Raw genomic sequence first — 10,879 nt, 5'->3', positions numbered from 1 at the left:
TACATTGCGCGTGTACTTGGCGCCTTTTTTTACCTTTTTTTGAAAAATATATATATTCACGGCAAACCACATATATAACATCGTGTTATTTTTATAACCTATTTACGCAAACGTTACTTCTGTAGTAACTTACGATACGATAATTCCTCCGCGTAAACGGGAGATTTTATAGTAACTATTATGATCGGAAATCAAGAGCCACCGTTGAAAGTAGTGAAGGTTACGTTTCTCTGATTGAGAGACGACGACGTATCTTAATATGAATTACTGTAAGTTACTATAGATGTACTCACTCGCGTAAACATATAGTTCGACAACTTTTACAAGACAGCAGCATATACGTACGTGTGCCATTTTGAATATACCTTCCTTCTTTTAAAGATCTCCTCGACATCTCTCTGTGGTTAATATTTCACTTACTACGTTTACACGCAAGCGTTACTTCTGTAGTAAACTTACGATAATTCCTTCGCGTAAACAGAATTTTCCTTCGCGTAAACGGGATTTTGGAGTAACTTATGATAATTTACTCCGCGTAAACGAGTGAATTATCGTAAGTTACTACAGAAGTAACGCTCGCGTAAACATACAGTTTGACAACTTTTACAAGACAGCATATACGTACGTGTTTGTACGATTTTGTAGATACACCTTCCTTCTTAAAGATCTATCGGCATCAGCTCTCTACGGTCAATACTTATATATATTTCACTATCTGTCACGACGCGGCAACGGTCACGACTATCACACACTTACACTTATCCTTTTCTAGGTTGTAAAAAACTGTCACTGTCACGCACTGCAACAGTGCACGAATGCACTCTCGTGTCAAAAATGGGAAAGTGACACACCAGCCGCCATTTTTGTCCGACGTGGACGTTTCTTAAAAAAAAATTTTCCACATTTGGACTTTGCATCGCAATATCTTCGCTCGTAGGGCACGTAACGGAAAAAAAAGACTCTTATTTATAAATCAAACCCCAAGCTATCGATCGAACCTACTTAGAAATTGATCCATTCACTCGTTATTGAGATCTCAAAATCTCGGATACTCGCAACTCATGCGTTCGCGTAAAAGAGTCACGGTGCGTCTCGCTTCGCGCGTACTTGGCGCGAGACACTACCGTGTCTCTTGATATGTACTTGGTAAAAAGTATAACAAAGAAAGAAATCGAAACGGTCGGAAGAAAATGTGTAGGTATTTCAAAACACATTCACTTTATTTTTTATTATCCACAATTTTTCTAATCTACGAGAAATTAAATGTATTATAGAGATTGTTTTTGAAGTACCGGGCAGGATGAGCGTAAAAGAAGTGAATTCAGAAAAAGAAATAGCTTTCTTTAAAAACGCAAGAGAAGCTAAAAATTTTAATTCCTTTCCGTTATACGTCCGTATGTGCTCATTTTGCTTTCAAAGATCTTGCGAGTTCTTTTTCAAATTATTCAATTAGCATGACATCTTAAGAGATGATAAATGTATGATATATCCAACATCATCTTTTGTTCTGCTTTATAATTATAACTTTATAGAATAATGTTTCAAAAACTTTATTATATTCTACTTCCTCTGTGTCAAAATTAAAGATATTTTGTAAAAAGATATATTATTAAATGCTAGAAAATATAAAATTAAGTAAAATAAACCTATTAATCAAAATTAAAAATGCATAAAATTTACAAATGTATTCAAAGATAATTACAAACCTTTTTTCATAAATTTTTTCTCTGTAATATAAAACAACGGGAAAAAATGCCAATGAGCTCGAATATATTATATTTCATAAAAAGCAACTTTACTTGTTACGTTTTTATTTTTGTATTCTTTTCTTTTACTGTTAAATATTCTCTGACAGTCGCAAATATTTCACGAGGAAACAGGTGCGCGGAACTCAAGGTTGCAAATCCCGTGCGAGATGCGACACTCGCAGCGCGAGCGTTGTCGCGCAACTTTCTCAGCCGTGGTCCTTAACAAACTCGTGAAAATTTTTCATTTCTATACCGTGCTCGTTATAAACGGTGCTGCTACGGAGCAACACGCCCTTTTCTCATCACCGCTGCATCACGAAACCCTCCTGTATGCGACACAGGCGATGCCGCGCCGTATAGCGCGCTGTTCTCAGCTCGGCGCGACAAATTTGCAAAAGTCATACAAATCGCCGTTGTACACCTGTACCCTGTCAAATTCTCAAAGTGGAATTAGTCGAAACTTTCTTCAGACCTCCACAAATCATTCCCGCTCTCTCTTCCGTCCGGGCCATCCGTTACGGAAATCCTACCCCGTCGCGACGAATTTCAGCGAAGGCACCGCGAGAAAATGGGAAGAGGGGAAAACTCTCGGAAAGAAATGCCTCGAGGACTCGAGACATATTTCGTGATGGGTTCTCCCCAGGAGACGTTTCTGTCCGTTATTTCTCCCCCGTGAATTAACACGTACTTCAGCGCCCGCCCCCTTCCCTCCCTCTTGCCCTACCGGATAGGAACAACCAATTTCCGTTGTATCCGGGCGATCCGTTACCGGAAACGGACGCGTTTCGCCCTTTGTCTTTTCTTGACCGCGCCGTATATATATACACGTGGCCGGCCGTGCTAAAGCGGGACGTCGGCGACTCTTCGTTTTGCGAATATACACACGTACGTGTGCATGAGAAAGGCAAACTCCGAGAAAACGGACGAGGCAGACGCATAAAGCTTCAGGCTGACACTTGGAAAGTTCAGCAACCCTCCGGCTATAGACCGCATCCCCCTTCGCTGTTCACATCGACCTGCTCTTCCCGCCTTCCCTCCCCCGCCCCCTTCTTCGTACCCTTCCCCTCTCGCAACTGCAATTTCTCTCGCAGTGATCGGCTTTCTTACCCTGTACCGTACACTTTTTTATTAGCTGCTTCGTTGTTTATTCGGACGAATTGGCAGCGCGAAAAAACAGTATCCATTTCCTCTTTACGCTCGCTACGCGATACGATTGATCTGTTTCGATGTAACTCGCAAAAATGTTTTTTCAACTACCGCACACACAAATGAGACGAAAATAATAAAGAGCGTGAAAATTTTACGTTACCTACAATTGTAGAGTAGCCGTCAAGGAAGAAAATGCAGATGAGAATACAGATGAGAAAGAGTAAATGAAGGAGAGCGAGGGTGGCAATTCTCCGGAAAGAACTCTGGAGAGTTTCCGCGCACTCTTGTTACGCAACTTAAGAAATCATATCTACTCAGCATATCTAATTTACGTGTTCGCGAATTTCGACTTTCTTAGAGTGACGAATCACTCGGAAGTGCACAGGCTTAATTTTCATTTTTCATTACACTTGCATTTCACTTTTGAGTAATATTTTACTTTTCGACTTTTAGAGAATAGATTATCACACATTTCAATCTTTTACGTAAACTGTTTCCAAATGTTTGAAAAAAATCTCAATGCTTCGCTTTTTTAAATTCCGTTTTGTATTTTTACCGGTTTTATTAATTTTATACTTTCTAAATTAAATTTCCAAAACATACAAATTACTTCACTCCCTTAATTCGCTGCCGATGATTTAAAAAGCTACAACTACATATAGTCACTGAGATAGAAGCGATTGACTCATTAGAAATTTTTCACACGTGCTGAAGGCAGTTAAAACGTTAATTATTCTGTGCAGAGTTAATCGTTTATTCGACACACGTAGTCGCGGAACAGCGAAAAATCGGTTGATAAAAAAAAAGGAGAGAAAAGCAACGGAGTACATGACAGGAAAGAGGAGAAAACCAAGAACAAGAACTCTCGAGAGATCCTTCCCCCTCCCCCTCGTCGTAAAACTCACGAAATCAACTCCCATTTGCGATCTTGGAGTCCTCGACGTTAACGAACGTCCTTAACGGGAGTGACGTCGGCGATGTCGCCGTGAGAAAATCGAGCGAGAGGCCGAGAGGATCCTCGTAGCGGAAATTGGAAGTCCAGACCGTGCCTGTTCTTCTCTGATCGCCCGGCAAAAACTTCTAAATCGCTTTATTATGCAACGCGATGCGGCCCACATGCAAAAACGTCGTATAACCGCTTGCATTAAAATCCGGAAATTTCCCTATTTTTGGCTCAAAAAAGCCAGGAGAAAGAAACGCCGATAAGACGACGCCACTTTCGGGTAAGGTAAGGTACGACATGAGATGCATTTAAAATTTTCAATAACATCACGTTACGACACCCACTATCACGTGAAACGTATATCTAGTCAATTGCCTTCGTTCTATGAATAGAACTTTTATTTGTTGCTCGACATATATTTTTAAAAATCAATTTATTTCAACACGTAAGTATTATTTCGTCGAATCATAATTTTCAATAAAGCACATTTTTTAATACGTATAAATTCGGCAGTATAGCGAAAAATTCAATTTTATCCCGTGAATTCTTGAGCAAAAATCGCGTCGAGGATCTCGCTTTGCTGTGAGTATAACAGGCTCGTGTCATAATCAGGGGATCTTTTTCTTGGCAAATTTTGACGCGCCCGCGGCCTCGAGGACTTGAATTAAAATTCTTAAGCAAGACACTCAGCTCGATTTGATGCGCAACTACAGAGAGAGAGAAATGCGGACAATTTAACAAATAAAATCCTCTTAAGGATGCGGGGCGCACGGGCAGAGCGCTAGCACATACAATTGGAAAAAGGAAAATCCGGTCTCGCTCTCCGGCGCTCGGCGCCTCGGCAAAGCCTTTCCCCGATTTTATTTCACGAGCTGATGCACCGCGAATAACGTCGTGCAAGACTACGGCAAAATCGGGACGAGCCAGTCGAAAAACGAAGAGACCAGGCACCTAGACATTTTAATCGTGCCTTTAATTAAAATTCGAGGTAGCTTCTGCCTCTCACGTGGGTTCGCAAAAAGGACACAAACGAGCTTGAAAAAACGCCTGCCACCTAACGATCATTTTAGTTTTTTATCAAAAAAAATTTGGATAGAAACTTTTGCACGGACGATTCGGTTCATCAAGGACGTTGCGTAAGAAGTGGCAAGTACTGATGGTTGCGAAAAAAAGAAGGAAAAGAAAGCTCGCATCTTCTCAAGTTTTACCTTTGAATTCCATCTATGATTTCATGAAGCTTCGCGCACCAGCGAGATGTCTCCAATCATACGAAATGTTTCACTTTATACGACTGCAGTGAGCAACCTCGATCTCAGAATGGTTAGATATTTAATATCAATTCTCTTCTTTGAAAACTTGCTAAACAAGATAAGTGATCAATTAAATTTCAACTAAACGAGAACTGTCCTCGCAAATTAGTCAAAAAGACACTGAAAGGAATGAGAAATACCTGAAACACACACACACACACACACACACACACACATACACCATATATATTACTATATAGTACTTATGAAAGAGAAGTACGATGTCATGTCATTAAGTTCTTCTAACTAGAATCTTTTGACAGTTGTCTTCTCTGGCGAAAACCTGCAACTTTTTCTAAACATCAATCATCATTTCTGACGCGAAATTGTCTTTTACCTTCTTGCGCCCGAACGCGTTGATCTTCTTCTGTTATATTTGATAGATTAGATTAGAGGGCCTCTAGATTAGATATTACGGCTAAAGAATAATTAGCAATGTTTATACATCCGTGACGTATGTATAACCAAAGTAAATATATATTTTTTTTTAACAATAAATTAGATAACTGATTTTATTATATAGATTATCACACATTTCAATATTTTACATAAACTCTCACCAAATGTTGAAAAAAATCAATTTTTCGTTCTTCTAAATTTCGTTTCGTATTTTTACCGTTTCTACTAATTTTACATATTTATATAAAATTAAAATACGTAATTCAAAGAGACAAAAAAAAACAATTTAAAAAAATCAGGATATAAAATTAAAACACATGGGATTTCTTTATTCAGATGGTTGCATTTTATTTTCAAACGTCTCGACTCTTTGCAAGTGAAATAACTTTCACGTTTGTATCTTCCAGATATCATCGATCGAATAAATCAATGTCTCCAATGCAGCTGCGCTGTTAGCGCGAGAATCATCTCTGTTTCGAAAACGCACGCTCGATCTCGAACATCTTTTGATTTACAGCGCTCTTGCTATGTCGCTGGAAAACTCGAACCAGCTATGACTTCTGAGTCCTCTCCGACGCATCAATCACCCCGTATTGCACGAGAGAATCCCACCACCGACGACTCCCTCCGCCGCGCCGCCACCGATACGTCCCCCTGTGCGCTCGATACCTCGCGATCACCCCGAGTTACGGTAGAAAATCGCCGCGTGAGTAAAGTTGTTCTTAACAAAGGAACGCTGACTCGGCCGTTATGGAAGAAGCACGAGCTTTCAGCTTTATCCATTTCTAGTAGCTGTGCTTCAATTTGTGAGGTCGATCGCAAGAAATCTCCCAATGAAAAATAGACATAATACAAGAAATAACATAAAATAACAAGTTTATTTCCCATAACATAATAATGTTAATAATAATAATATAAAGAATGTAGAATAAAAACAGAAACGGGAACGTAGGAAGCAAAATATTTTTTAAGATAATGTTTAACGAAGATTTTTCAAAATAATAACATGAAAAATCACGTAATGTGTTTCTTATTCCAAATGTATGATAAAATTATTAAAATTGATCATATTTTTTATAATAAATACAAATAACAGATTTCTAATTTAGTTCTTTTTAATGAAATCATATGACGTTCCTTTTTATTTTAATTTTTGTCACTTGCAATTTCTCTGTTTTATACATTATTTTCAATTTTTTACACAGTCAGACAATCAGTTATGATAATATACGTTGTATTGGCATAAGTTTAACACATTTAGAGAGTACATTATAATATGCGACCGACAGACTTTGAAATGAGCTAATATATGTTAAGTACTGAATAGAGCCAGCCCTTGTAACTGCAGATCCCTTTGCCGCTAACTTATCCTTCTTACATCTCGCCATAAGTCATAATATCACCCACAAAATATAATGTCAGACCATACATGTCATTTGCAGGCATCTATGGCATGTTGCCGCGCGTTGAGTAGGAAACAACGCTGACATTGTGCCGATAATTCCCGTAGCGCGATTACACCGACAAATGTTAGCCTTCCTCGATCGGATTTATCTTTGTTTGATCGGATTCGGTCGGATTTATTATCTTTAGTTGTATTCTTTAATATACTGCGAGCTGTAGAATAATAATGAGAACCCGCAAAAAAAAGCTTTAACACACACGCAGCTATCCATAATTGCTTTAGTTTGGCATGAAAATCCAGGTCGGTTTTTTACAAAATTTTTTACGAAACATAAAAAGTACTTGGATAAAGACTGATTTTACATTAAGTTCATGTCTTTCTCTCTGCCAGATACTTTTCCTGTCATATACATTCTGCGACATCTAACCGTTCCGTACAAAGAATAATATAGGATACGTCGAAAATCAGGGAACTCTATCACGTACGGACATCGACGAGAATCTATAGAGTTATAATTTACTTTCTATTCTTTCCATTCCTTTGAATCAACTGATGTTTCCATCTCGGCGGGCGACAGCGCGTGACTCTTTTGAGAAAAGCAAGGAAGATATATTTGAAGGAAAACGGGAAAATAAGACAAATAAGCAGAGGAGAAAAACAAATAGTGATTTGCACGTAATAAAATCGCGACGATGACGCGCCGAATGATCGCACGAAAGAAATTCAGGCAATTTGCAGAAAGGTATCGCGATAAGTAAAATATAAGATTGCCTTGGCGATCGCCTGGCTATAGCGTGTGGTCAACAGTAGGAGATAAGGCTCAATAAAGCGGATGTATAAATCACGCGATGGGTGCACCGAGCGGGTCATATAAGCGGAAGTGCATACAAAGTGCGGTCGCTCCTATAATGCCGTAAAGCTCATCGTTCACTTCCGGCTCGGCTGATCGTCGAGAAAATGTCAAAGTGCATACTCATCCGTGGATCTGTGAAACAGCGAGAGCGTCTGTCGGTGCAAACGTCTCTTTTACGGGACCCGTCCGTCGTAATCCGTTTTTGATGAATCACAAAGACTGTGTGCTGTCGGGCGACGAGATTATGCGTGCGACTGCACGCAGTTTTTGTTTTACGAACGAGTGTACTTTGTGAATCCTCTGCGTATTTCGTATATAAGTGCGGCATGCGACGGGATTCGTGGTATAGGAGAGAGATTCTTCACGTAAAAATAAGATAAAAGAATATAAAATAAGACTTTTTCCTAATTAGCATGGTAGAGAAACTAGCGGCATCGTTTCCTAGAGATTTACTTTCTGAAAAAGAACCTTTAAGAACGAGGAGTTTTAAACACGTTTTACGTGTGCAATATTATGTAAAAAAAAAATATTTTTATATGAAAGTTGATATAGATAAAGAGTAATAACAAAAATATTTTACAACTATTAAAATATAATAAATGATGACGTGTTTTAAATACAGATTAATATAAATTTGAATTGTCTTTTTTATCTTCCTTTTAAATCAAATAAATTTATATATCCTGATTAAAATAATCGGTCCAAAAACAGTATAGTTAATATTATCTCATATTTATTGAATTATTGTGAAATGTCTCTATAATATAATGCGTATAATGTGTAATTGCGTTAAATTTTGAAATAAATTTCATTGAAATTATGATCGGGGAAAATATATTCTGCGTTATATATTCACGAGAACGTTTACATGTGATACTAAATTTATCACAGAATAACATAACATCAAACGTGTCTTTGCACATTACAATATGCTAAATTAAACTGATTTCGCCAATGAGCGAGCGATATCGTAAACCACCGCCATATATATAGCGAGGAGAGAAAAGTAGGTCGTTTTTAGTGAAGAACATTGATCCCGGAGGTATAGAAATACAGTGCTATTTCATTAATCGATTAATTCGCATCCGTGTTCTCTCGACCATATCTGCGCGCGCAAATCAAGAATGATCGTATCCATTATGATGATGATTAAACACTCGAGGTTGTTCTCTAGAAAAAGAGAAAATAAAATATTAAAATAAACTCTTAAGATACTTCTAATTTAGTTGTAACAATTTAAACGTGTTACAAGTAGCAAAGTAGTCTCGTATCAATTAATCAACGTTTAAGATTTCCTAGTTTTTGACTATTAAATGTTGTTCACAAAATATTTTAATACAAAACATCAAATCATTACTCATTTTAATAAATATTTCCATCATTTAATTTCATGTCGGCTGAAACCCTCGTTGATTAATCGCTACGATGTATCGTGATAACTAACGAAATTGCTTTTAACAGAAACTTTCTTTTCTGCCCAACCACTTCAATGACGTTGCATAGTGTGCTCGCATTATAAAGAAAATTATATCCGATAAAATACTCGTAATTGATTATTTCCGGACTTACATCGGAATATTATTTTCATTCCTGAAGCGAGGCTTTGTTCTCATTAAAAATGAAACGTACGCTCAGTGTTCGAGTGTGCGAACGGAAAGTGAAATTTCGAGCTCTCGCAGGTGAAACGAAGCTTCATGGTAGTCGACTTTAATAGTCCGGCGGGAGTAACCTGAAAGCGTCAACTGTGCGACTGCGAAAAAGATTTCGCGAGTCATTTGCACAAAATTCTTTAGAGAGCTCTCGTTCGACGAATCTCTTTTAGAGGAACCGCATTGGAAATTACGCGCTCTTGATAATTAAAGGATCTAGCTTCACCATACGTCCATACGTTCGATCACCGCTGTCAATATTTCACGCTTCTCGATATCGGATTCGTTGATGCACTTTCGCGTTCGTTAATTCATTAATTAACCGGACCGCCGCATACTAGAGATTCCCTCGCAGCCGTGAGATCCCGACCCTTAAACTCTATAGCAATTCGTCGATCGATGCGATATGTGTCGCGTATAGCCGTGCGGAGCCTCCAGCAGCCTTGAGAATATACGAGGGACTTGCGGTCAAATTTTATAGCTACACATCAGCCCGCAGGATAATCGGTTCCAAAACTAGTCATGTATTTCGTTATAGCGAAACTAAACCTTAGAGAATAAAAACAATGCGGAGAAATATAATTGTAATCAAAGAGTAAGTAATCATGATAATGAGATTTTTAAATAGAATCACGTTTAATAATTCTTTGATAATACAATTAATTGCTGTTATTTTATATATATGTTATAGTCAAAGCCCGAAACGCAGACATTCCTAGGATTGACTAGTCAATCCTGGGAAACGACCAAGCGTTTTGGTCAAAGCCCGAAATAAGTTTTGCGTTTCGGCTTTTGACTAGTCAATCCTAGGAATAACTAATACGACTAGTAAAAGTTAGAAACTAAAGAAAAATCACTTCGGACTTTGACTAGTCAATCCTAGGTGTGGCTTAATTCGGACTGTGTGACTGTTAACAAATAAAATCAAGATTTTTTTTACTAAATTAAGTTCTTATTGTTAACATAATGTAGCTTTTTATTTACTTTTTTACTCTTGTACATAGTTTTTTCTCCTTAAGTTTAAAAATGTAGCTTTGGCAAAATATTGTTTTAAAGCGCTTTAAACAGTTAAATACTTTTAAAGCGCGTCACTAATCGACATAGGTTAAATGACGCGCTTTAAAAGTATTTAACTGTTTATAATAAAGCGTGTCACTAATCTACATAGGTTAGATGACGCGCTTTAAAAGTATTTAACTGTTTAAAGCGCGTCACTAATCTACATAGGTTAGATGACGCGGTTTAAAAGTATTTAAGTATTTAAAACGCGTCAAACAAAACTAAACAAAAAAAGTGTATGCGTGAACATTTCGACATATATATTAGTCATTTAAGGTAAATGTCCCTATGGCCGACACCTATAAGGCCGACCCAACAAAAGAATGGCGTTGTCAAGCGCAACAAAAATAAATTCGATAAAGAG

General features: G+C 37.8%; 1 protein-coding gene and 1 long non-coding RNA gene across 7 annotated transcripts in view; both read right to left on the bottom strand.

The window, feature by feature from the left end:
- The window catches only part of LOC112456604, a 200,900-nt gene that overhangs the window by 155,960 nt on the left and 34,061 nt on the right, over window positions 1–10,879 (bottom strand). The window lies entirely within an intron of this gene.
- LOC112456608 lies at window positions 56–1,092 on the bottom strand. The gene is made up of 3 exons (XR_003040990.1): window positions 626–1,092; window positions 346–398; window positions 56–253 (listed from the first exon to the last, which is right to left on the bottom strand). It is a non-coding gene; the product is annotated as an uncharacterized LOC112456608 (long non-coding RNA).

This window comes from Temnothorax curvispinosus, unplaced genomic scaffold, assembly GCF_003070985.1.
Source record: "Temnothorax curvispinosus isolate PA1 unplaced genomic scaffold, ASM307098v1 QBEX01006993.1, whole genome shotgun sequence".
Lineage (NCBI taxonomy): Eukaryota > Metazoa > Arthropoda > Insecta > Hymenoptera > Formicidae > Temnothorax > Temnothorax curvispinosus.
Note: the sequence above shows the minus strand (reverse complement) of the source record. Positions and strands in the feature narration are given on the sequence as shown.